Source organism: Glycine soja, chromosome 10 (assembly GCF_004193775.1).
Source record: "Glycine soja cultivar W05 chromosome 10, ASM419377v2, whole genome shotgun sequence".
Classification (NCBI taxonomy): Eukaryota; Viridiplantae; Streptophyta; class Magnoliopsida; order Fabales; family Fabaceae; genus Glycine; species Glycine soja.
The window spans coordinates 36,791,442-36,818,647 of NC_041011.1; the positions used below are offsets into that span (position 1 = coordinate 36,791,442).

Below are 27,206 nucleotides of genomic sequence, written 5' to 3' on the forward strand. Positions count from 1 at the left end.
CTCATATTTCAATTTAGCACCAAGGTCATATTGTTAGATGATGGTGTAGTCCCAAACATTGTGTATGATTTGGTGCCTATTTCTACAATCATGGATGGTGATCTTGATGTTGATTATTTAGTGGCAAAGGTTGCTATTCTAAATTCAATAAATTTTGATTTGATTATTATTTCTACTATTATGCTCTTGTGATATGTGTTGGATAAGATGTCATGAGACTGTTGACTAGTGTTAGAAATTAGAGAGAGAACGAAAAGGATGGCAAGAAGACCAAGATGAATGTGATTCAACTTAAGGATGAATGGTATTTTTTTTTGGAAGTTTAAGGTGTGTTTGGTTTGTATTTTCATTTTCTGTTTTCATTTTCTGAAAATTATTTTCATTTTCAAAAGATTAGAATTCTGAAAACATGTTTGGTTTGACTTCTTATTTTCTGCTTTCAAGAAATAAAAACCCTGAAAATGCATTTTCAAAAGGAAATGTATTTTTAGATTTGTTTAAAATTACATTCCTTGTCATCGCGTTTTCATTTTACCCAAAATGAGATTCCTGGTTTCAACTGAAAACGAGATTTTATTGTTTCCAGTTTTAGGTTGGTTTGAGAAAATATTTTCACTGAAAATGAAAACAGAAATCCAACCAAACACATTTCCATCCCCATTTTCTATTTCAAATGAAAATGAAAACAGAAAACAACTAAACCAAACACCCCCTTATTTATTCTTATGCTTTATTTGTCTTTTGAAAATAATGATTTTGTGTACAAACAGGGTGAGGATAGAGTGTACTCTATTCGGAGAATATGTTGACAAGTTGAATGCTTCCTTGCTTCTGGAGAAGGTACAAATACTATAGTCATAGTGTAGTCTTGCCAAAATGAAGCCCTTCCAAAGTGAGTTTTGGTTTTGTATAATAGAAATACAAAAAATATAAAAATATTTGTTCATATTTTTAAGTTAATGTTTTCCCTTGTTGTTTTTCACTAGACAAAAATTTGTTTTTAAGTCCTTCAATTTCTTCTTTTTAATTATACTTAATACTATTATTTTATTGCTATTAGGTAACCAGAACACTTCATTTGTTGCCAACATGAGCATGAAAATATCAAAAATGAAAAATAACAATTTTTTGTTGTTGGCAAAGGTTAATGGTTTGATTTGTTTTGGGAGTTTAGGAGTGTCGGGTATGTGGTCTTATGTTCTGATTTAATTTATCTCGACAACAAGAGGCTGAAGGTAACAATGGTGTGGGAAAACTACCCATACTTGGTGGCAAAGCTGAATTGTTAACTTTTGTTTTTCAATCATCGCAGTGCATAGTATGTGATCTTATGTTTTGTTATAATATTTTGCATCAATATTTAATTTCATTCAAGCAATGAAAGTGGCTTTGTACTGGTCTTTGTTACAAGACTACTCGAATTTGGAGAATCAGATTATTTCCTTCCCAGAACTTCTCTATTGAAATTAATTGATTGGTCTTTAACTTCTAATTTTGTTTCTATTCGTTGATACTAATCTTTTTATAATTTAGTCTTAAAGGTCATCAAATTTTTAAGTTTGATAACATTCTACAGATAGTTATAACTTTTTGTCGTAGTTGCTTCATATTGAGTTTATTTTATTTAAATATTTTAGATACATGTTTTCTTAAACAAAATTAATATCAAATTCTAAAATTTTGAATACTACAAGTGTGTTACTCAAGTCCTTGAAATGTTATTTTCACTCTTAGGCTTTTGTTCTTAGCAGAGGATGTGAAGAACTTAGATTTCAATACCACCAAGATGTTTATTCAAACAATATATAGATGAATCATTCATCTCATTCTAAGCTTAAAAGTCTCACTTGCTGCCCTTGGACACGATGATATAGTTTCACCATTAAGATAAATCCATTGTGAAGAGTGAATAGATGAAATCACAAAAGAACTTTTGTCTCGATAAATAAATCCTGCATGGTTATTTGAACACTTTAGCCATTGATAAATTTCTTACTATGCTAACCAAACAAGTTTTATTAAATTAAAATTAAAAAATGTATAAAATATAATATATATATATATATATATAAAGATAAACATTAGTCCATTTATAAAAAAGAAATAGGAAAATTTTCATTTAATTTACAGAGATGAAAAATTTACTTTAAATTATATTAATATCTATATTACCACGATAAAAATAGTTTTTTGTTATAATAATTTTATGGTTTTCTCTTTTTCTGACTTAAATAATTTATTTTATTTGATTTGATATAGAAATTTTGTAAAATTATATCACAAATAATATCATAAATACTTATAAGTAAATGTTGAGCCAAACACTAAAACTTCTTTAAAAAAAATAAAATAACAAAAAAAGAAAAATATTTTTTAGAAAAATTAATATTTATGGTTGTACTCTCAATTATTTCATCCAACTTTTAATTTAAAGAATTTTTAAAGTAAAAAAATAATAAATAATAAATAAGTTCTACTTAATTTTTTATATTAACTTAAGTAACTTTTAAGAAGAAAAAAAAAATTGGGTCAAACGGTATCTTAGTATTGAATATGGAAGGAGCTATAGATGCAAGTTGATGTTTAACAAGGATAGGTCAAATTCACACGAATCGGGTGAAAACAACTATATAAAGATGTTCAGTTTAAGGGAGAGAATGACATTCTCTTTGTCTTTGAAAGGGAGAATGAACACTATCCACAAGTTAATGAGATTTAAATGACTATATTTAGACATGTTACTTACTTTGTTTAGATTTTCATGTGCTTGATATATATATATATATATATATATATATATATATATATATATATATATATATATATATATATATATATTAACATTAATAACTATTAATAATGTTTTGTGAAGAATACTTTATGGTCAACTTTGGATTTAATTATATCGATATATAATATACATGATATTACCTTTTATTATTTGATGAAATTTATATAATAATTATTTATATTAGATTTAGAAATTTGTAACTAAAAATTGCTGTCAAAACTTTGAATAGATATAAGTAATATGATGAATTTTATGTTAATGTATTGAAAAATTCCCATTATCTTCAATGTTTTATCAATATATTCATAATTTATATATTGGTATCGGTTTTTTAGTTTGATCAAACTTAATATAAAACACATTAGAGATTATAATCATAATATAATAAGTCTAAATCTTTTCCGCACATGTTAAGATACTAGTATAAGGCTTGTAGGAAAGTCTACAAGTGTTGTATATAAGATAAAATAGTGTCTAACGATTTTCCACAAAGTGGCAACGAAGGGTATAACTTTTACAAATCTTTTCATTTTCCAATTCGAAATGATCTATTCGTTCGTGGAGCTATTTACTCGATCACAGACATTTATGGAACACCTCTAACAGTTTATAATTTATTTTTTATAATGGAATTGATGAGACAATTTGAAGATGATAATTCAGTAATTACTGATTTATAACATTTACTTGACAAATATACAAACACAATTTGTTTGCTCCCCAAAAAATACAAGTTTCTTCTCGAAAATCTCCTATCACACTACACCAAATCTCCTATCACACTACACCAAAGGTCTCATGTTGTCCGTTGCCCCATCAAAATAACACTGCATAACAGCTGTGTTATTTAATGATGACATTTAATTTTAAAAATCATGAAAACAGTATGATTTGAAAGGGGCAGCATGGAAGGGACAGTAGAGAAGTCAAATCCTCTTAAATGAACGTTGTCTATCGATATATTATTATTTTTAACAACGGTGTTTTGCTTCATTTACGTTTTTTTCAAACCCGTAAACACATAATAATAATAATTCAACTTATCCACTACTAAGATATATACAAAAACTATCAATCAAAGCGATAGTGCTATTTAATGTATTTTTTTTATTATATATATATGTGTCCACATGTCTTATGATTTAAAATTTAACCGTGTTATGGTGTCAATATCATGTCTAGTGTCGAAATTCGTACTTCTTTGATGCTTGTGACTATTAAATCAGAAAATCGGAGGAGGAGATCAGAGTTACTGCAAAAATTTCTCTCCTAATACTATGTCTAAGTTTATATCCAATTTTCCAAGGTGATATGACATGTTGCAAAAAATTTGTTACAATAAACTCTATTTTATGCTGACCCATTTGATTACTATCTAACCCCCTAAGATACTGCATGATAAGTTTTCTATTGGAGAAATGATGCCTCAAAAAACTTCTCCGACTATACTAGCATAAATTTATTACCAAAATTCAGGTAACATGTTGTTTATAGACATTGCTGGGTAGGTTTTTATTATTTTTAATTGCAAGTTTGTGACCATTTACAAATAAACAAAGTGTTCATTATTCCTAATTAAATTAATGAATTGACATAGAATGTTAAATACGATGTCAAAAATAGTTAATAGTATATATCATACAAAATCATATTAAGAAACACAAGGTGATCCTTGTACACTAAAGTACTAGTACTAGGTTGAAAATTAATTAGAACAGGATCAATCAAATACTGGGTGAAGCTTATTTTTTATAATTTAGGTTACAAAGTGCATAGAATCAAACCAATTAAAAGGACACTAAATAATTAAACATGTAGAATTTCATAATGACCTCCAAACATATTACTTAGAACAAAATGATTGAACAGCAGACAACAAGTCATAGCAATAATATTTTGCTTGAGTCATCCACCATTTTCATGCAACACATTTTCTATTAATCTCCTATGTTATGCTTCCCACTTTAACACAAAATTTCACTTATGAAGACCCAAAATTTCCCATTTTCTAATCAAATAGATCTTCCTTGTTATTCACATTTGAATAATATAATGGCAAGTCTCATGTATATATATAAAATTAAATTTCCACTTAGCCAATCCAATTCCTTTACCTTCTCCCACTACACAACTCGGAGAACCAAAAATGGCATCTCTAGCATGAAAGTGAGATTCTCTGGAGAATGAGTTATTTCAATCTTACACACTGAAGGCTACATGGGAAATTTTAGACCAATAAAAACAATATGAACAGAATAGGTTTCCAAAAAGGTCATTAACTAATGTTCAGCCCACTAACTTAACTGGTGATTCTCCAATTTCCCAGCATGCATTATTTGTTGAAATACCCTCCTTTATCTAAGAAATCTCCTGTACAGCAGACACAATATAAGAATAAAATTATCATAATAAAACCTACGCTCCAACCTACGTAATTAGGAGGAATTTTGCCAATAATAAGGAACCATACTCCATCGTTTCTTAACCGTAAAAATAAGTTTCCATTAAGGTACAAAATCAAATATGAAATATAAAAATGGTATAAATCAAGCCTAGGTTCTTGTCCAATTGAGTATCACAGTCTGTCACAGAGTTCTAAATCACGGCCAAACCTTTGTACAAACAGAATAAACCAATGATTAACTAAACATCAAACAGATTATATCATGTGCCATAAGCAATCCAAGGAACACTTTCTTTTAAAATGTATATTTTACCTTAAAAGATGAAAGTGGTCTCTACCAAAATTGAGGCACACGGTTCTAATGACATTGAAATCCTTCATGCCCATACCAGCATTGCATAACATTTTTCCCTCTTCACGACTGAAGTATCCCTTGTCGAGCAAGCACTTCATGAGTTGGACCCACTCGGGCCAAGGATGAGCAAGCTCGAGTATTGGCTGCTGCACCGAGTGCAAGACTACGAGTTGTGTTAGGCTTGGGAGCAAGACTGTGAGGTCACTAAACATAGAGCTTATACACCGCTTTTTGTCCAAACAATATATAAACTCAGTATTAGGGACATTAGACCTCACTCATTCAAACAAGCGGCATATATTACCTCCGTGTTTTATATATACAGCGTTTTTGGAAACGCATTATATTCTACGCTATAATCATAAAATGCAGTGTTTGATTAACTTTCACATGCAGAACTGCAGAAACCAAAATCAAAAGCTAAAACAATAATAAATGATTTCAATTGCAACACATCTGCAGAAATGAAAAAATTGAGATTGCAAAGAATATATATAGCAACGATTCTCATGCAAGATAAAATCTACACTCACATTAAGAAGAATACCAATACTTCGAAAAAAAGCAGAAAACCAGAGCCATTAACACGCAAAATTCTCTACTGCAACAAAATTTTCTAGAAATTCAAAAACAGACAAATAATCTGCATTTGAAGATCAGAAATTGGCAATTGTTATCAGTCATTGTGATTCCCAAACACGGAGCAATGAAAAACTCATCATGTCTCTCAACTTATAGATGAATTCGCAAAAATTCATAATGAGAGAAATAAGGCACAAGGCAATTTCAAAAAGAAAAAATTAACTATCAGAGACTTAATCACAGGATAAATACCAAATGAAGTAATCCAAGCTTATTGTTGCTTAAGTTCAAGCAGTGCTGAAACTGATTCTTTGTCAACCTTATTGTTGCTTAAATCAAGCAGGGGCTGAAACTGATTCTTTGCCAGTTATCAACTTTTGACAGACGGTTGCTCACTGTGCCTGCAGCAATATTACCAACAAGATCTTAAATTGCCTACTTTAATAAGATACAAGAGATGATGGTTTAACATCTTACTCATAATATTAGTACTGAGACTCTTGTAATCGACTTAGCTTTTGGCTCTGTGTTCTACCAAGCACCGAAGAAATTTTAGGTTCCCAGTTTATTCATATCTGCTTTTTTCAATAATAAATTAGCATCTAATAGACTAGAAGCACATTAAACAATTAAGTAAAACTCGCAAAAACATAACTTAATAATAACCTACGAATGACTGGAAAGTAATATAATCAATGAATCACAGTGGATACATAAAAGAAACAGTAAAAAATAGGTCTATAGCATGAAACTCCCTATTCAATTTAAATAACAAAATTTAACAAAACACATGGATGGAAATGTTACTCTCATGGCCAGTCCCATATGATAAATGCGGCAACACCACTCCACAAGCCAATGGAATATGAGACTGCTCTAGCGGAGACCGTGATAATTTTTATTTGTTAATATCAAAACCCTCCTCCTTTGTCCGGGCTTGGGACCGGCTATGAGAACATAGGCGGAGTTAAAAACTTTTTTTTACAAGGGTTAAACCACTCCATTTCTAATGACCAATAAAATTTAGATATTTTTTTATATTTTGAATTCTAGTGTTATAACTATTACAATTAATATCATCTTTAATTTCTCTTTCCTATCATTTATTTATTTTCATATCATTTATGTATAAAATTAAAACTTTATAGTTGTTACTTAAAAGTTATTAATAAAAATTACAGTAAAATACATAAATATATTTAAACAAATTATAAAATATTAAAATCATAATAATTATTTTTAATTAATTATAAAAATCTACATAAAAATTTTTCCTTTATTTTAACTTTAGAAACATTTTAAGTTTAATTTCTTTTAATTGAAGGAAATATGTAAAATTAACTTTTGGTAACTAGCTGTCATTTTACATATAGATAATACCAACAATCAGATTGTAATGTCAAATGTAAAATGAGAAAAACTTTATGTATTTCACTAAATTGAAAAAATTAAAATTCATTTTTCCAAAGTTAAAATAAATGAAAACTATATACCAAAAGGTTTTTTTCATGATAAATATTTACCTAGAGTGGATAAAGAATAGATTTTATAATTAATTAAAAATACTAATTATTAAGATTTTAATATTTTATAATTTTTTTACATATATTTATGTATTTTAGTATAATTTTAAGTATTAACTTTTAATTAATAATTATAAAATTTTAATTTTATACATAAATGATATGAAGAAAAAATAATAAATGAGATGAAAAAAATAATAATAAATTATATGAAAGAGAAACTAAAGACAATGCATCATCAAAGGTGATAGCCATATGTTCAAATTATAAAAGAATGGCCAAAACTCTATTGATCATTAAAGATAAGGTAGTAATTCAAACCCTTTTAAAATAATATAAATAATTAATTCTGCTGAATAACAGAATTCTCAATAAATAAATTATAATTCTGCTTAACAGAATCATCAATAAATTATGAACAAATAAATTATAAGTTATCATTAACAGCAGAATCAAAAATAAATAAATTATAAATTCGGTTAAATAACAGCATTATAAATAAATAAATAAATTATGAATTCTGCTGAGTAACAGAATCATCAATAAATAAAGTATAAATTCAGCTCAGTGACAGAATTATAAATAAATAAATTACAAATTCTGCTCAGCAACAGAATTATAAATAAATAAATTAAAAATTCTGCTGAGTAACAGAATTTTCATTCTCATCGATTTGAGAATTTCTGAAGTCTGACATGGAATTTATTTCTGAAATTAACACTGCAGAAAATATAAAAAAACAAAATCAAAACCTAAAAAGATTAGCTCAAGATTTCAATTTCTATAGGAAAATACCTAAATAAACAACAAAATCAAGAAATTCACAAGAAATATTATAATTAAATATTAAGAAACAAAAACAAGAATCCAAGGAAAGCACATGGGCGTATACTGCAAATAAAAATTCAGAGAGGAAACACAACGAAAAGATGAAGAAATTCAGAATATAAAAATAAAAATATTATATTTATAATGATGATTCAGAAAAACAGACCAGCGTAAGAATCATCATGTCTATTCACCGATGGAATTAAATTGAATAGGTAATTTCAAGAACAAGAAAACAGTGAAGGAAAGCGATAAATAACGAAGACGACAATACGATTTCAGAAAGTTAGAAATAGAAACAATAATAATGTTCAGAGAGGAGAGTAATGGAATGAAGTAATGAGAGGCAGGTGATTAGGGTTTAGCATAAAATAAAGAAAAACGATTGAATAAAAAGCAGATAATAGGAGAAATGCTAACCTGTGTATTATGAGTGAATTAGAGAGAGGGAGAGAGGGAGTGAGTTGGGGCGGAAATGAAATGGAGGTGGAGTTGAGAATGTGAATGTGTATTTTATAACACGAGCGAGGAGTGAAATATAGAGATGAACGGCTGGAGATTGGGGTCAGAGATGTGGATCGGACGGTGGAGAGAGGCGCATAGGAATCACTGCTTCACTTAATAAATCACTTTTATTCAACATTTTTTGTTATTCAATGTAGTATATATTTTATATAAAACTTACTTGTGTTAAGATCATTTATTTCACCGATTTTTTTCAGGTTTATTTAACATTTTTTGTTATTTAATGTAGTATATATTTTATATAAAACATGATGAAAAAATGACTAATTCACTTAAAGATAACAGAAAAGAAAAAAATATGATTTCAAAAAGTGTAACAGAAAAAGAACCTAATAGAATCTAACAATGACAAACAAGAAAATCTAATTTTTAAAAAAGTAAGAAAGAAATAAAGAACCTGACCAAATCGAACAACTGAAATCTGACGTTGATGAATGATAGACAGAGTCACTCGTAGCGTGTATTTTTATAAGAAGACTCTGTCGAATGGTAAAATATCTAGATTGAACAATAACAAGAAACCCTGAAACAATAATAATTTCTAATTAATTAAAATATAAATAAAATCTTAAATTATATACATAATAAATTATAAAGAATAATAATTAATTAAAACATTATTTAAGCTCGACCCAATCCTATATTAGGCCACCAAGTCCAATAAATAGCTTACTTACATAAAAAAGAAGACATTTGCTATTTGCACATTATTTACTAAGTATACCACTGCCCTTTTTATTTTTATTACCAATTATATCCTTTTAAATCCTATTTTTACTCTCTATATTTGTTATTTTTTAAATCTTATATTTTATCCAATCTTTATTATAAACGATGAACCTCTGTATTCACTATTTTTTAAACCTTTTTTTATGTATTACTGAATTTTTCATAAAATTTATGTGATACTATACATTTCCTCCATGTGATATTACATTTCAATGTACACTTTATCTATTATATGGTGTACATAATACTCCTTCTTTGTACACAATAAAAAATGTGTGAGAATAATCACAAATCAAAGTTGTTGATAGACATTAGTTGTCTTCTCACATTTTGTGTATTGAAAATTTTAGATATAGGTATTAGTCTTTTAACATCTAACATCATAATAAGTATGCATCCCACCATTAGTGATTATTCTAGCTCTTAAAGGAAGAAATGTTCGATGACGGTCAAAAATCACTTTTCAAAACAACATATATCAATTCCAAAAAGTAGTTTCTGGAACTTTGTTTTAAATGTGCTAAAACATAACTTTAAAATTACTTTTTAGAACTTATATATGGTTTTCTAGAAAATAAATTCCATAATTATGTGTATTTTATTAAAACATAGTCCTAAAAATTACTTTAATTGATATATGTTGTTTTAGAAAATATAGTCCAAAATTATGTGTTAAGAAATAAAAGGATATAAATATAATGGGGTATGCTAACATACCAAATTATTTGGACAAAAAACTTAACTACTTGTTTTATGATAATAAACTTATTTACGGATGATAAGATAATTTAATGTTTATATCTTAAAACTCATTTATTTCTCTCTCCCACTTATTCTTAAAATTAAAAAAAAAAATATTTAGGGAGAGCAAAGAGAATGAGTGCCACTAAATATATTCACCATATGAGATGCAAAACAAAAGGAAAGACAATGAAATTGCTTTGAAAATCGACATTAGCAAAGCATTTGATAGAGTCCAATGAAGTTATCTTCTGCGAGTGATGGACAAAATGAGATTTCACAAGAAACAAATAGGTTGGATGAAGTTTTGTTTGAAAATTGTAAACTACCAAGTCAAAATAAATGGGGACCATGTAGGACCAATCTCACCTAAAAGAGGACTAAGATAAGGTGACTCATTGTCACCCTACCTTTTCATTTTGTGTACAAAGGGATTCTCCTCTCTCCTTAAAAAAGTCGAGTGTATGGGAGATATTCATGGTATAAAGGTGTATAGAGGAACACCCGTACTCTCACACCTTTTATTTGGTGGCAATTGTTTTATGTTTTGCATGACATCAAAGAAAGAAACAACTAGACCCACTCAAATTCTTGATACCTATGAAAGGGCTTCTGGCCAAATGATCACTTTAGACAAGTCATATATTTTTTTTAGCACCAATACTCAACAATCTTTGAGGCAAACAATCATGTTTTGTTTGGGTGTCTCTACAATCATAGGGTCTGGAAAAAACTTGGCCTCTCATCTATCATTTGCAGAACAAAGAAAGCAATTTCCAATTATGTAGAGGATTGAATTTGGAAATGCATCAATCACTGATTGGGGAAGTATCTTTCCAAAGCTGGTAAGGAAGTTCTAATTAAATCTTGTGCTCAAGCAATTCCTTCATTACACTATGAGTATCTACTTGCTTCCAACAACTCTAAAGGATGAGATTTAAAGGATGTTGAATTGAATTTGGTGGGGATCGAAAGGTGCATCAACAAGAAGAATAAAGTTAGCTCAATTTGGACAAGCTTTCCATAAAGAAGGAGTTTGGAGGTATGAGGTTTCATAATCTCCATGTATTCAACCTAGCAGGGTTGGGAAGCAGGGTTGGAATTTCATTAATAACCCAAATACTACAATTTCTAAAATTCTTGGACGTCAAACTAAGCCATAAACCAAGCTATGCATGGCATAGTATTTTTGCTTCACATATATTGGTCAAGGATGATATTCTATGGAGAATTTATGGTAGCTCCATCAATATTTGGAGCCAACCTTGGGTGCTAGCATCAGCAAGCCCATATATCACTTCACCTACCCCGCTCGGCCTTGAGGATCTTAAAGTCAGTCCACTCATCAACCACCACCAACAATGTTGGCATTATGATGTGGTACAACAAATTTCCAATGACAATAACCAAAGAAATGTTGTTTCTCTCCCCCTGTTGAACAGTGAAGTCAATGATAAAATCATATGGAGATTAACTGCAAATGGTGAGTAGAACATCAAATCAACTTACCACAATGTCATGGAAACAATAATCCAAAATAACCACTAAAAGGTAGCTAGAAATTGGAACCTCATCGTGAAATTACAAGTTCAACCCAAGGTAAAGCATTTTCTTATGGTATGTTCTTAGAAACTTCCCTTTTACTCGTGTTAGGCTTCAGACCAAGGGAATCACGTGCTCTTCTACTTGTTCTTAATGTTATGGCAATTTTAAGAACAACTTCCATATTTTCTTCAGCTATTAACATGTTCAAAACACGTGGGAAGTTGCTGGGCTTTGGAGTTTAACTGAGCCAGAATTCTACCAGGTTGAACTTGCAAGCGAGCTAACCTTCAAGCTCTAGGAAACAAATAATTCCAACCTCCAATCAAGAGTTGCTATGGTTTTGTGGTATATTTGGAAAAAACAAAATGAAAAACTTTAGAATGAGGTAGATACTACTTCAAACATCTCAATCTCTCTCACTATGCAATTACTCCATGAATGAAGTCATGCTCAAAAGACCTCTCAACCACCAAGAGCAACTCAGACAATTGATGCACACTCGCGATAGACAAAACCACAAAAAAGTACCAGAAGATCAATACAGATGCAACACTTTTCAATGATGAGAACACAGTGAGGAAGCAAAAGCATGGGCCTTGCTCCATGCTATAAAATAGGATCAAGAGTTAAACATCTCAAAGGTTATTTTTTGGATTGATTGTAAGCCATTGGTTGATAATTTGCAAGAAAATCAACATATTACTTCTGAATATCACATGATACTTCTTGAATGTCGAACAAGGATGGTAGTTATTCCAAATCCAATGGTGAGTTTTGCTAGGAGACAAGCAAACCAAGTAACTCACCCCTTGCAAGGGCTTCTCGGTTTAATGCTTGTACCCATGAGTATGATTGTATTTCAAATTGTATCTTGTCTTTGATTCTTAATGAAACGAAATAATCTTGCTTCTCTTAAAAAAAATATCTGCATGTTTGAATTCATAATGAGTTTATGATATGCATACTGAATTTGCATTAACACCATGCTTAAAGCTCATAAGTTTTAACGTGTGAGTGTCATTTGATGTGATTTTCTTAAATACGTTTGTTTTCAAACATTTTCAAATATGCACTTAGTAGCCTTAAAATGACTGTCAAGCCCATAAACAAGATGGGCTAAACTGAGGCTCCAAACTCAAAATTAAGATTGTACTCAAAATAGTAATATGCAATTTTATTTAGTAATTGAATAAACCAAATAAAATTAATCTTCATTACCTTTTCAAATTCAACCATACAATAATAAAATAGTAATTGCTTCTATTTGCTTACTTGCTTTTTCTAAATTTTTCTATGATTAGTAAGCTTTCTTTGCTTTTTAGAATTGACTTTCAGCTATATAGCTTGATTGACATTGGGGCTTTGTTAGTTTAACAACTTTGTTGTATCAAACAATGGGCCTTTGGGCTTTTTTCTGTTGAAAAGGAAGTAGATTTTACAATTTCTAGAGTGATTCAATAATTGGATAACTAAAAAGAATTTAATTTTAGGACAATATGCAATTTCCTTAATATAAGGAGTGTTTAGTAGGGTGAAAATAGGTCACGCAGACAATTAGGTGGCTTGCAGCCTAGCTGGGCTTGACCTTTTTAATAGGGCCCTTGCTAAATACATCTCCTTCTTTGCTATCTTAACCCCATTTTTTATCATTAACTTTGTTATTACCATTTATATCCTTTTAACCTTGTTTCTACACCCCCAAAAGAAGCATGTTTCTCTACCTTGCAAACTGATTGGGGAGGAGAATTTTGCCCATTTGCAACTTTTTTGGTTGTGTTCCCCTTACTTAGCCCTTAATATACTCATAAATTGGATTTCAGGTCTCATGAATGCCTTTTCTTGGGTTATTCTACTTCTCATAAGGGCTACAAGTGTATTTCCCTTATTGGAAGGATGTTTGTCTCAAAGGATGTCTTATTTAACGAGTTTAAATACCCCTATTTAGTTTTTTTGCGTCTACCTTTCCTACCACTAAACCATCCTCATCCCCCACTTCTTTTATTTTTCCTTCCATACCAATCATAAATAACCAGCCTCCTCATCAAGCTAACTTCTCTTATAGTTCTTCATCTCAATCTCCTCAAAATAATCAGGTTGCAACTACTGCTGATACTGCTTTTAAGTCAAATTTTGATATTGTTGTTCAGTCAGCTTCTATTGTTGTGTCTCTTCAATCTCTTGACACTACACATACATCTCTATTAATAGCTGACAATAATACTGCTCATTCTCCTAATACCACTAATCTTTCATCTTCTTACACTTTTTTTTTTCTCTTTCTCCTTCTTGACCTCTGATCTTCTGACACTCTTTCTTCTTCTTTTGCAAACTAGATCCAAATCAGGTAATCATTTACCTACGAATTCTTTACTTCTTCTAACTCATATTGAACCAAAGAATATGAAACATACCTTGACTTCTCGAAACTGTTTGTCAGTTATGTAACTAGAATATGAATCATTGATGAAGAATAATACCTCTTCGATCTAACAAGAAGACTATTAGCTATAAGTGGGTATTTAGGGTGAAAGAAAATAAAAATGGTTCCATAAATAAGTATAAATAATTGCCAATGGATTCAATCAAGGGCAAGGGTTTGATTTCAGAAGCCTTTTCTCTACTAGTAAAACCAGTTACTATTAGACTTGTTTTTACTTTAGCCATTACAAATCAGTGGGATCTTGGTCAATTAGATGTAAATAATGCTTTTTTGAATGACTTACGTAATGGGACTGTTTACAAGTCTCAGCCTCCTAGATTTCAACAGTCTAATACTTATCTACTAAGAAAGTGAATAAAGCTTTCTATAGCCTTAAGCAGGCCCCAAACAATGGTTTGAAAGACTGCAATCTACTCTTCTTCAGTTTGGTTTTGTGGAAAACAAGTGTGATCCCTCTCTTTTCAATTACAAGACTGGCTCTCACACTGCTTATCTCTTAGTCTATGTAGATGATATCATCATTAATGACAGTTCTTCATAGTTGATTCAACACCTAACCAATCAACTCAATTCAAAATTTTATCTTAAACAACTTGGTCAATTGGATTACTATTTTGACATTGAGACTAAATCTCTTTCTGACAAGTCCTTACTTCTCACTCAAAGAAAGTATAAAAGGGATTCACTACATGTAACACATTACACAAGTTATAATAATAATATTTTGCTTGAGTCATCCACCATTTTCATGTAACACATTTTCTCTTAATATCCTATGCTTCTCACTTTAACACAAAATTCCACTTATAAAGTCCCAAAATTTCACATTTTCTAATCAAATAGATCTTCCTTGTTATTCACATTTGAATAATATAATGGCAAGTCTCATGTATATATATAATATAAAATTTCCACTTAGCCAATCCAATTCCTTTACCTTCTCCCAATACACATTACACAACTGGGAGAACCAAAAATGACATCTCTAGAATGAAAGTGAGATTCTCTAGAGAAAGAGTTATTTCAATCTTACACACTGAAGGCTAAGTGGGAAATTTTAGACCAGTAAAAACAATATGAACAGAATAGGTTTCCAAAAAGGTCATTAACTAATGTTCAGCCCACTACCTTGATGGGTGATTCTCCAATTTCCCAGCATGCATTATTTGTTGAAATAGCCTCCTTTATCTAAGAAATCTCCTGTACAGCAGACACACAATATAAGAATAAAATTATCATAATAAAACCTACGCTCCAAAGTATGTAATTAAGAGGGATTTGTCCAATAATAAGGAGCTATGCTCCATCGTTTCTTAAAGGTAAAATTGAGTTTCCATGAAGGTACAAACTCAAATATGGATAATAAAAATTGTATAGATCAAGTCTAGGTTCATGTCAAATTGGATATCAAAGTTTTTCAGAGTTCTAAATCACGGCCAAACCTTTGTACAAACAGAACATACCAATGATTAACTAAACATCAAACAGATTATATCATGTGCCATAAGTAATCCAAGTAACACTTTCTTTTAAAATGTATATTTTATCTTAAAAGATGAAAGTGGTCTCTTCCAAAATTGAGGCACACAATTCTAATGACATTGAAATCCTTCATGCCCATACCAGCATTGCGGAACATTTTTTCCTCCTCATGACAAAGTATCCCCTTGCTGAGCAAGCACTTCATGAGTTGGATCCACTCTGGCCAAGGATGAGAAACCGAAGCCACCCACTGTTGAGATGGTGGAAATAATGCTTCTCAAAAAACACCCAATCTATGTCTCCCGCACTGGGTTGGCTGCAACTCGAGTATTGGCGGCCACGTCGAGTGCAAGATTGTGAGGTTGTGTTAGGGCTGGGAGGAAGGGTGTGATACCATCTACCCTCACAAATATAAATAAATAATAAAAGAAAATAAAATCATGCAGAATTTATTTAAAAGTTTTTAAACACATAATAATAAAAAAATATTTAATTTAAATTAATTCAAAATGATAAAAAGTTCACATCCACTTAGTAAAATCATAATAAAAATTGTTCGAATAAAAAATAAAGTTATTCTGACTCAAAACAAGGCCGTCAATTCTAAATAAATATAAAAAACCTAAAACAGAAAACATAACACAATTATATCATATACAAAATTATAACATCTGAAGCAAAATTCTATGTCCTGATGTCACACTTATCAGAGCATATCTCTATCACAGGTTAAGTCTCTTCATCTCCCGCATGGAAATCATCATATGTTGGCTCACCAGAAACAAAATGACAATCAACCCAAACACAAATACAAGTCGGGAGTGAGTTATTATATTTCTAAATAAAATACGGATAAATAAAAGCATAAGCAAAAATACATTATACAACTATTTATAACATAACTCAACTTAATTCAATCCACGTTATTTCAACACTCTATCGTTTAAATTTCATATTTCAATCACCCATCACATGATCCATGAATCACACACTCAATCAAGGTATAACAACACTCATCGATTTCATAATAAATAATTCACATGCGTTATGCAACAATTATACTAAGACTCAAACCTATATGCAATGTGATATCATGTTAGTGAAAAACCACATTAGGACGTTTAGGAATACATAACAAGACACACCACACAATAGGCATGTCAGGTCACTCTCACTCAGTAAAATCATAAAGTGACCAGTCAGAGTTATTCTGTTTTGCGAGAATGTTCCAACCACATGCAATCAACATAGGTTTAAAGGAACACTCAAACCGAATGTCTTTACCCCAAGGCCTAGATTCCGAAGAATCCGTTTGAACCTCATCTTCCTAATTCAAGTCCAACCCCTAAAACAATTTTTGCACGCAGACAGTATTCATGAATTATACAATACTCACGACCTCACACTTACATTTCAAACACATTTAACAAGTTGCGCTACAGTCTAACCCTTCAGGATCTTAACTAGGAATCCTACACTTTTCCTTTAACATTGCACATAATTTTTTTTCTCAAAATAAACATTGATCGAGTTATTATATAACTCATAACTCACAAGACAAGTAATATCTCTTCAAGTATTAATCACACCCTCATTCACAACTATATATATATATATATAATACTAACAATAATCATATATGTATAATTGGATAAATATTATATATATAAGTACATAAAAATAATTAATATACTAAAAACATTAACGCTTATTGAATATATTAACGTAATGATACATAAACATTAAAAATACGTTATTGAATATATATATATATATATATATATATATATATATATATATATATAAATAAACCTTAAAAACATTAACATAAATATATTAAAACATTATATATATTAAAGCCTTAACGTAAAAATTTAAAAACATTAATATAAATATATCAAAACATTAACTATATTAAAACATTCAGGTAAACATTATAAACATTAACATAATTATTTTAAAACATTCACGTAAACATTAAAAACATTAAACATAATTATATTAAAACATATATATAAATATATCAACGTAAGTATATTCAATATATATTAACATAAACATACCGTAAATATGTTAGAATATTAATATAAACTTAATATATATATATATATATATATATATATATATATATATATATATATATATATATATATATATATATAACAACTAATTAAAAGCTTATACGTATATCATAATGGAAAATTAATCCAACATTGAGAAACAACACCTTGAGATTTTGAGTACTGCACCATCATTATGGAAAATTAATCACAATTTTCTTTTTAGAATCATTTCAGGAATATTAGCAAAAAGAATAAAAAATGATAAACATCTAAAGAAAATACAGGTAGAGGAACGAGAAGAACACACTTCTCTTACGATAAATTCTTCTTGCTTGATCATCAACTAGAAAAATATCCAATTTTTTTTAAGGATTTCTACTCAACACAGAAACACGTAAATTTCATAAAACACAATCAATTCGTCAAACATCACCAATCCACAATTTAAAACATAAGAATAGAATTACATTTTATAAAACAACCCAAAATGATCAAAAAATTGATTTTTTAAAGATTTTTACATATGTTCATTCTAATTCTCAAGCGTAAGTAATTCATCTCTTAATTCGAGGTAGTCGCTCAGCGTTCTCCGTTAGTAATGATGGTATTTCTGGTGTTCTCTAAAAGTCCTCCTCCTTAGGGTTCTTGTATATAAAAAAAAATAGGATGTGTTTCTGTAAAAACTGTTATGCGTTAAAAGTTAATTTATTTGATGAGAAAATTGATAACCTAATCTTAATTTATTTATTTATTTAAATGAAGTAAAGGGACCTGCTAGGGTATGAAATTTGTGGATAAGAGTTTAATGAGGAGTGTGACTTTGCAAGACTGCGAGGTCACTAAACATAGAACTTAGACACCGCTTTTTGTCCAAACAATTTATAAACTCAGCATTAAGGAAATTAGACCTCACTCATTCAAACAAGTGATGTATATAACCTCCGTGTTTTATATATACAGCAATTTTTCCAAAAACGCATTATATTCTGCTATATATTGAAAATTTTGGCATTGTGTCAATAGAATTCAATTCATTAAAATATACTTAGTATAATTCTTTTTACATCATATAAGTATAATAAAATGCAATATTTGATTAACTTTCACACGCAGAACTGCAGAAACCAAAATCCAAAGCTAAAACAGTAATAAATGATTTCAATATCAATTGCAACACATCTACAGAAATGAAAAAATTGAGATTGCGAAGAATATATATAGCAAAGATTCTCATGCATGATAAAATCTACACTAACATTATGAAGAAAAATTCTCTACTGCAACAAAATGTTCTAGAAATTCAAAAAAAGAAAAATTATCTGCATTAGAAGATCAGAAATTGGCAATTGTTATCAGTCATTGTGATTCTGAAACACGGACCAATGTAAAACTCATCGTGTCTCTTCACTTATAGATTAATTGAATTCTCAAAAATTCATAAAGAAAGAAATAAAGCACAAGGCAATTTCAAAAAGAAAAACTATCAGAGACTTAATCACATGATAAATACCAAATGAATTAATTCAACCTTACTGTTGCTTAAGCTCAAGCAGTGCTGAAACTGACTATTTGTCAACCTTATTGTTGCTTAGTTCAAGCAGGGCTAAAACTGATTATTTGCCAGTTATCAACTTTTGACAGATGGTTGCGCACTTGGCCTGCAGCAATATTACCAACAAGATCATTGCCTACTTTAATAAATACAAGAGATGATGGTTTAACATCTTACTCATAATATTAATATAGTGAGACTCTTGTAACTGACTTAGCTTTTATTTAGCTCTGTGTTCTACCAAGCACCGAAGAAATGTTAAGTTCCCATTTCATTCATATCTGCATTTTTCAATAATAAATTAGGTAAAGAAAATGTAAAACTCACAAAAACATAACTCAATAGTAACCTACGAATGACTCGAAAGTAATACAACCAATGAATCACAGTGGATACATAAAAGAAACAGTATAAATAGATCTATAGCATGAAACTCCCGATTTAATTTAAATAACAAAATTTAACAAAACGCATTAATGGGAATGTTAGTCTCATGGCCAGTCCCAAATGGTAAATGCGGCAATGCCACTCCACAAGTCAATGGAATATGAAACAGCTCCGACAAAAACACGACCAATGAAGGTGGTGCCATCAACACCAGTGAGCATTGATTTATAGCGACTACTAAACACAATTTATTTGCTCCCCAAAACGCATGAGACTCCTTTTCAGAAATCTCCCGTTAATAGAATTATTGGGTAAAAATGTAATTATAATGCACAAGTTTTTATCCTACCTCCAATCACAAATTATATCTAGAAGACTATAATAATTTCCATTTGTTAATATCAAAACCTCCCTCTTTTGTCTGGGCTGTTGGGACTGACTATGAAAACATAGGCGAAGTTAAAAACTTCTTTTAGAAGGATTTGTCTAGCTTATTCAAAGTAAAATTGGGGTTAATGACCAATAGAATTTAGACAATTATTTTATATTTTGAATTATATCACGTTATGACTATTTCAATTAATACATTATATTTAACTTCTCTTTCATATCATTTATATATAAAATTAAAACTTTATAATTGTTACTTAAAATTTAATAATAAATATTATAATAAAACACATAAATATATTTAAACAAATTATAAAATATTAAAATCTTAATAATTATTTTTAATTAATTATAAATATCTATATAAAAATTTTCATTTATTTTAACTTTAGAAACCTTTTAAGTTTAATTTCTTTTAATTGATTGAAATATGTAAAATTAACTTTCAGGAACTAACTGTCATTTTTACATATAGATAATATCAACAACCAGATAGTAATGTCAAATGTAAAATGAGAACTATTTTATGTATTTCACTAAATTGAAAAAATTAAAATTCATTTTACTAAAATTAAAATAAATGAAAACTATATACCAAAAGTTTTTTCATGATAAATATTTACCTAGAGTGAATAAAGAATAGATTTTTATAAATAATTAAAAATATTAATTATTAAGATTTTATAATTTTATTACATATTTTTATGTATTTTAGTATAATTTTAAGTATTAACTTTCAATTAATAATTGTAAAGTTTTCATTTTATAGAAGAATGATATAAAAACAAATAAATGATATGAAAGAGACCTCAAATAATGATAGAATTCAAATTATAAAACAATCATCAAAATTCTATCATTCCTTAAATATAAGGTAGTTAGACAAACCCTTTTGATAATAATATAAATAATTAATTCGGTTGAATAACAGAATTCTCAATAAATAAATTATAAATACTGCTTAAGAGGATGGAGAAAATGCCTCGAGCCAAAATTGGAGTACCAGCGCTATAGCGCTGCTGAAGAAAATGCCTCGAGCCAGAGTTAAGTACCAGACGTTACAACGCTAAAGTAATCCATGTCATATTCTCAAGAAAAACTCGAACGACCTTTAACAAATGGGTACCTGTATCCGAAATGGACACTGGGTAGATAGAGAATACCTAGGGGCGCGAGACAACTCTCTCTAGGGAAGTATCAATAAATTATAAACAAATAAATTATAAGTTCCAGTAAATAGCAGAATTAAAAATAAATAAATTCTAAATTCTGCTAAATAACAACTATAAATAAATAAATAAATTATGAATTCTGCTGAGTAACACGATCATCAATAAATTAAGTATAAATTCAGCTCAGTGACAGAATTATAAATAAATTATAAATTCGGCTATGTAACATAATTTTCATTCTCATTGATTTGAAAATCTCCGAAGACTGACATGTGAATTTATTTCTGAAATTATCACTGCAGAACATATAAAAAAACAAAAATCAACAGCTAAAAAGATTAGCTCAAGATTTCAATTTCTATTGGAAAATACCTAAATTCATGAGTCAAAGCCAAAAAATCAAGAAATTCACAAGAAATATTATAATTAAATATTAAAAAACAAAAACAAGAATATAAGGAAAGCACAACATGGGCGTATGCTGCAAATAAAAATTCGAGAAAACACAACAAAAAGATAAAGAATTTCAGAATATAAAAATAAAAACATTATATTTATTATGATGATTCAGGAACGTCGTGATTCAGAAAAAATGCACCACTGTAAGAATCATCATGTCTATTCGCCGACTGAATTAAATTGAATGGGTAATTTCAAGCACAAAACAGAGAAAGAAAGCTATAAACAACGAAGACGAAACTATGATGTCAAATAAAGATAGCTACTAACGAAAAAGCCTAAACATGACAAAGAAGAAGATATGATTAATTCACTTAAAGATAACAAGAGAAAGAATCTAAAAATGACCGAAAGAAGAAAATATGATTTCAGAAAATGCAACAGAACAAGAACCTAATCGAATCTACCAATGACAAAGAAGAAAATATAATTTCTGAAGAAAATAAGAAAGAAGAATCGAAAAGCTGGAATCCAACGTTAATGGAAGACGCACACGAGAGAGATACAGGGAGAGTCACTCACAGCGTGTACTTTTATCAGATTGCACAGTCTAACGCTAAAATATCTAGATCGAACAAGAACAAGAAATCCTAAAACAAAAATAATTTTTAATTAATTAAAATACAAATAAAAACTTAAATTATGATAAACATATACATAATAAATTATAAACAATAATAATTAATTAAAACACTATTTGGGCCCAGCCCAATCTTATATTAGGCCACCAAGCAAAGGAATTTTCTTCCTACATCAACAATTTTTTCTTCTACATCCAAGAGTGAGAGAAATTTCAAAAATACCCTTCCATAAGATTCATACGGATTACGAATTTGTATTAAGAGATAGAATTCATATGGACGTAGGGATTGACAATCCATATATGAATTACAAATCCGTAGTGATATACGAATTCACAAATTAATTTAAAATTAATAGTTCATGCAAGACTCAAATATGTGATAAATACCAATTATGAACTATCAAAGACTTACTCAAATGATAAATACCAAATGAATTAATCCAACCTTATTGTTGCTTAAGTTGAAGCAGTGCTGAAACTGATTATTTGTCAACCTTATTGTTGATTAGTTCAAGCAGGGCTGAAACTGATTATTTGCTAGTTATGAACTTTTAATAGATGGTTGTTCAATTGGCCTGCAGCAATATTACCAACAAGATCATAAATTGCCTACTTTAATAAATACAAGAGATGGTGGTTTAACATCTTACTCATAATATTAATAGTGAGACTCTTGTAACTGAGCTTTTAGCACTGTGTTCTACGTAGTACCAAAGAAATTTTATGTTCCCATTTCATTCACATGTGCATTTTTCAATAATAAATTAGCATCTAATAGACTAGAAGCACATTAAACAACTAAGTAAAACTAGCAAAAACATAACTCAATAGTAACCTATGAATGATTGGAAAGAAATATAATCAATGAATCACAGTGGATACATAAAAGAAATAGTAAAAATAGCTCTATAGCATGAAACTCCCTCTTCAATTTAAATAACAAAGTTTAACAAAACACATGGATGAGAATGTTAGTCGAATGGCCAGCAGTCCCAACTGGTAAAAGCGGCAACGCCACTCCACAAGCCAATGGAGTATGAGACACCACCAGGGTGGTGTCATCAACACGGGTGAGCATTTAATTAAAATGTAATTATAATTTATTTGTTCTCCAAAAAGCATGAGAATTCTTACCAGAAATCTCCTACCAATAGAATTTAATTAAAATGTAATTATAAAGCAAAAGTTTTTACCCTACCTCCAATCACAAATTATATCTAAAAGATTATAATAATTTTCATTTGTTAATATCAAAATATTCCTCCTTTGTCCGGGTTTGGGACCGGCTATCAGAATATAGGTGGAGTTAAAAATTTATTTTTTTACAAGGGTTTATCTAACTAATCTCAAGTCAAATTGGGTTTAAACCACCCATCTTTAATGACTAATAGAATTTTAAGAATTATTTTTAATTTTAAGTTCTATCATTAATCTTATAATTGCTCTCTTATATTTTCATTTATGTATAAAATTAAAATTTTATAATTGTTAATTAAAAGTTCATAATTACAATTATACTAAAATACATAAATATATGTAAATAAATTATAAAATATTAAAATCTTAATAAATATTTTTTAATTAATTATAAAAATTTATATAAATAATTTTCATTTATTTTAACTTTATAGAAACATTTTTTATTGAAATATGTAAAAATTAGCTTTCGGTAACTAGCTCTCCTATAGATATTAACAACAATCGGATTGTAATGTCAAATGTAAAATGAGAACTATTTTATGTATTTCAATAAATTGAAAAAATTGAAATTCATCTTTCTATAAAGTTAAAAATAAATGAAAACTATTACCTAAAGTGAATAAAGAATAAATTTTTATAATTAATTAAAAAATACTAATTTTAATATTTTATAATTTGATTACATAGATTTATGTATTTTAATATAATTTTAATTGTTAACTTTTAATTAATAATTACAAAATTTTAATTTTATACATAAATGATATAAAAAATGATGTTAAAGAGAAATTAGACATCATACATCAAATACATCAAACGTGGTAGTCATACCATTAACAATAGAATTCAGAATATAGAATAACTGTGTAATGTCTAATTTCTATTGGTCATTAAAGATGAGATGGAAACCCTTTTTATAATAATATAAATGATTAATTATGCTGAATAACAAAATTCACAATAAATAAATTATAAATTCTCAGAATTATCAAAATATGTTATAAATAAATAAATTATAAGTTCTGCTAAATAGCATAATTATAAATAAAAAATTGTAAATTATGCTAAATAACAGCATTATAAATAAATAAATTCTGAATTTTGTTCAACAACAGAATTATAAATAAATAAATTATAAATTCTGCTAAATAACAGAATTTTCGTTCTCGTTGATTTGAAAATCTCCAAAGTCTGACATGTGAATTTATTTCTGAAATTATCACTGCAGAACATATAAAAACAAAATCAAAACCTAAAAGGATTAGCACAAGATTTCAATTTCTATTGGAAAATGCCTAAAGAAACAACAAAATTAAGGTCTCTTAAGACATGCATACATAGCAGCGGCTCACATTATGAATTGGAATAGCGTATACTACAACAAAGACAGAAAATTAATGAGTCAAAGTCAAAAAAATCAAGAAATTCATAAGAAAAATTATAAAAAAATATTAAGAAACAAAACCAAGAATCCAAGGAAAGCACAACAAAGGTGTATACTGCAATTAAAAATCCACAAGGAGAAAACACAACAAAAAAAAAATGAAGAAATTCAGGAAATAAAATAAAAAATGTTATATTTATCTGCAATTTGAGATAAAAAAAATTGGTAAAAGTAGCTCGTCAGTGTGATTCAAAAACCTAGACCAATGTAAAAAATCTTGATGTCTATTCACTGGTTGAATTAAATTGAATAGGTAATTTCAAGAACAACAATACAGATAAAGAAAGTGAAAAAATAACGAAGAAGAATATATGATTTCACACAACTATAATAACAAAAAACCTAAACATGAGAAAGAAGAAGATGTGATTAATTCACTTAAAAGATAACAAAGATAGAACCTAAAAATGACGAAAGAAGAAAAGATGATTTCAGAAAATGTAACAATAACGAAGAAGAAAATATAATTTCTAAAGAAAATAAGAAAGAAATAACCTGATAGAATCAAAGAAGCTAACGGAAGAGGCACCACTGAGAGTCACTCGCACTTGCAGCGCGTATTTGTATAAGAAAGCACATTCCAACGATAAAATATCTAAACCAAAAAGAACAACAAACACTAAAACAAGAATAATTTCTAATTAATTAAAATAAAGTAAAAACTTAAATTATGATAAACATATGCATAATAAATTATAAACAATAAAAATTAATAGTAAAAAAAATTAATTAAAACACTATTTGGGCCCAGCCCAATACTATATTAGGCCACCAAGTCAGAAGGATTTTCTTCCTACATCTAGCCTTTTTTAATACATTATTCATTTTTTCTTTAATTCCAACATTGTCCTTACGTATAACCTATATGGATTGTCAATCCGTAAGCCCCATCAATCCGTATGGGTTATACGCCAATTCTTATGGGTCATACGGATTGAACTTGTGACCTTTGCATTATTAACACGATAATCTAACTAATTGAGTTAATAGAATAATTATGTTAAAAATTAATTAATGTCAATATATATAACACTAAAAATTTTAATATATATTTAATACACATATAAATCTACATAATAAATTTTGTAACAATTAATTTTGATCTAATAATATATTTTTTACATATATAAATTTTAAATAAAAATCATAAGTTTAACAAAAATTTATATATGTAAAAAATACATTATTAGATCAAAATTAATTATTACAAAATTAATTATGTAAACTTATATTTGTATTAAATATACATTAGAAATTTTAGTGTTATATATAGTGACCTTAATTATTTTTAATATAATTAGTCTATTGACTCAGTTGGTTAAAGCATCATGTTAATAATGTAAAGATCGGGTTTGAGTCCTCTAGTCAATCTGTATGGACTTTATGAGTTTTTTTTTTCTCTCACCTACACCAGACCAATTTTTTCTACACCCATCATACAAAGTGAAAAACCAAAATTTTCCTTCACTTAAAATGCCAAATATGGATTTTTAATTCGTGATAGCAAGAGGGCACAAGTCAATAGCAGGCCTAAGAGGAATATGAGGAAACCGGCCCATTACAGGACTTTGTGTGAATTGCTTATGCTATTCTTGTCGTGCTAGGTGTTAGGATACTCAATCATATATTTTACCAATTTTTGTTAATTCCACTACCAGAGTTTGTTAGTGATCAAAAACAAATTATGTTAGCTCCACTACTAGTCAGTTATTAGCACAGTTGGCCAATTAGTGGTTTTTTAGCCTTGCAACTATTGTTGTGTCTATAAATACCAGTGAATTGAATAAAATCAGCAAGAAGAAATTACCTCTTAGCTTGTTAATTCGTAGTATAGTAGTCCAGTCATAACAATTCTAGTCTAACCTGCTCTATGCTCGGTGACACCATGTCGGAGCATACCATGCACCATACATCACTCAAGCGTCTCGAGGAAGCCGTCAACAAGCTTACCCAACACCAAGCCATATTATCTCAAAATCATCAGACACTTTCCCAGGCCAATTCCGAATTA

At 28.8% G+C, this 27,206-nt stretch overlaps 2 long non-coding RNA genes and 3 other non-coding genes across 10 annotated transcripts; all 5 read right to left on the minus strand.

The window, feature by feature from the left end:
* Positions 1–4,778: 4,778 nt before the first annotated feature.
* On the minus strand, positions 4,779–20,493 carry LOC114369316. 6 transcript variants are annotated; one of them, XR_003657593.1, is made up of 7 exons: positions 19,542–20,493; positions 16,087–16,342; positions 15,592–15,663; positions 6,610–6,707; positions 6,385–6,533; positions 5,509–5,777; positions 4,779–5,161 (listed from the first exon to the last, which is right to left on the minus strand). It is a non-coding gene; the product is annotated as an uncharacterized LOC114369316 (long non-coding RNA). The 6 variants fall into 6 exon arrangements; XR_003657594.1 differs by having other exon boundaries at positions 5,509–5,713; positions 19,542–20,491; XR_003657592.1 differs by lacking the exons at positions 4,779–5,161; positions 5,509–5,777; positions 6,385–6,533; positions 6,610–6,707 and having other exon boundaries at positions 15,291–15,663; positions 19,542–19,666; positions 19,774–20,475.
* On the minus strand, positions 8,153–9,213 carry LOC114369317. Its single transcript, XR_003657595.1, has 2 exons — positions 8,904–9,213; positions 8,153–8,375 (listed from the first exon to the last, which is right to left on the minus strand). It is a non-coding gene; the product is annotated as an uncharacterized LOC114369317 (long non-coding RNA).
* On the minus strand, positions 8,293–8,384 carry LOC114372754. The gene has a single exon (XR_003658321.1). It is a non-coding gene; the product is annotated as a small nucleolar RNA R64/Z200 family (small nucleolar RNA).
* Positions 20,494–21,721: 1,228 nt separating the features above from the next.
* On the minus strand, positions 21,722–21,814 carry LOC114372753. Its single transcript, XR_003658320.1, has one exon. It is a non-coding gene; the product is annotated as a small nucleolar RNA R64/Z200 family (small nucleolar RNA).
* Positions 21,815–24,889: 3,075 nt separating this feature from the next.
* On the minus strand, positions 24,890–24,982 carry LOC114372751. The gene has a single exon (XR_003658318.1). It is a non-coding gene; the product is annotated as a small nucleolar RNA R64/Z200 family (small nucleolar RNA).
* Between the last annotated feature and the right edge of the window lie 2,224 nt (positions 24,983–27,206).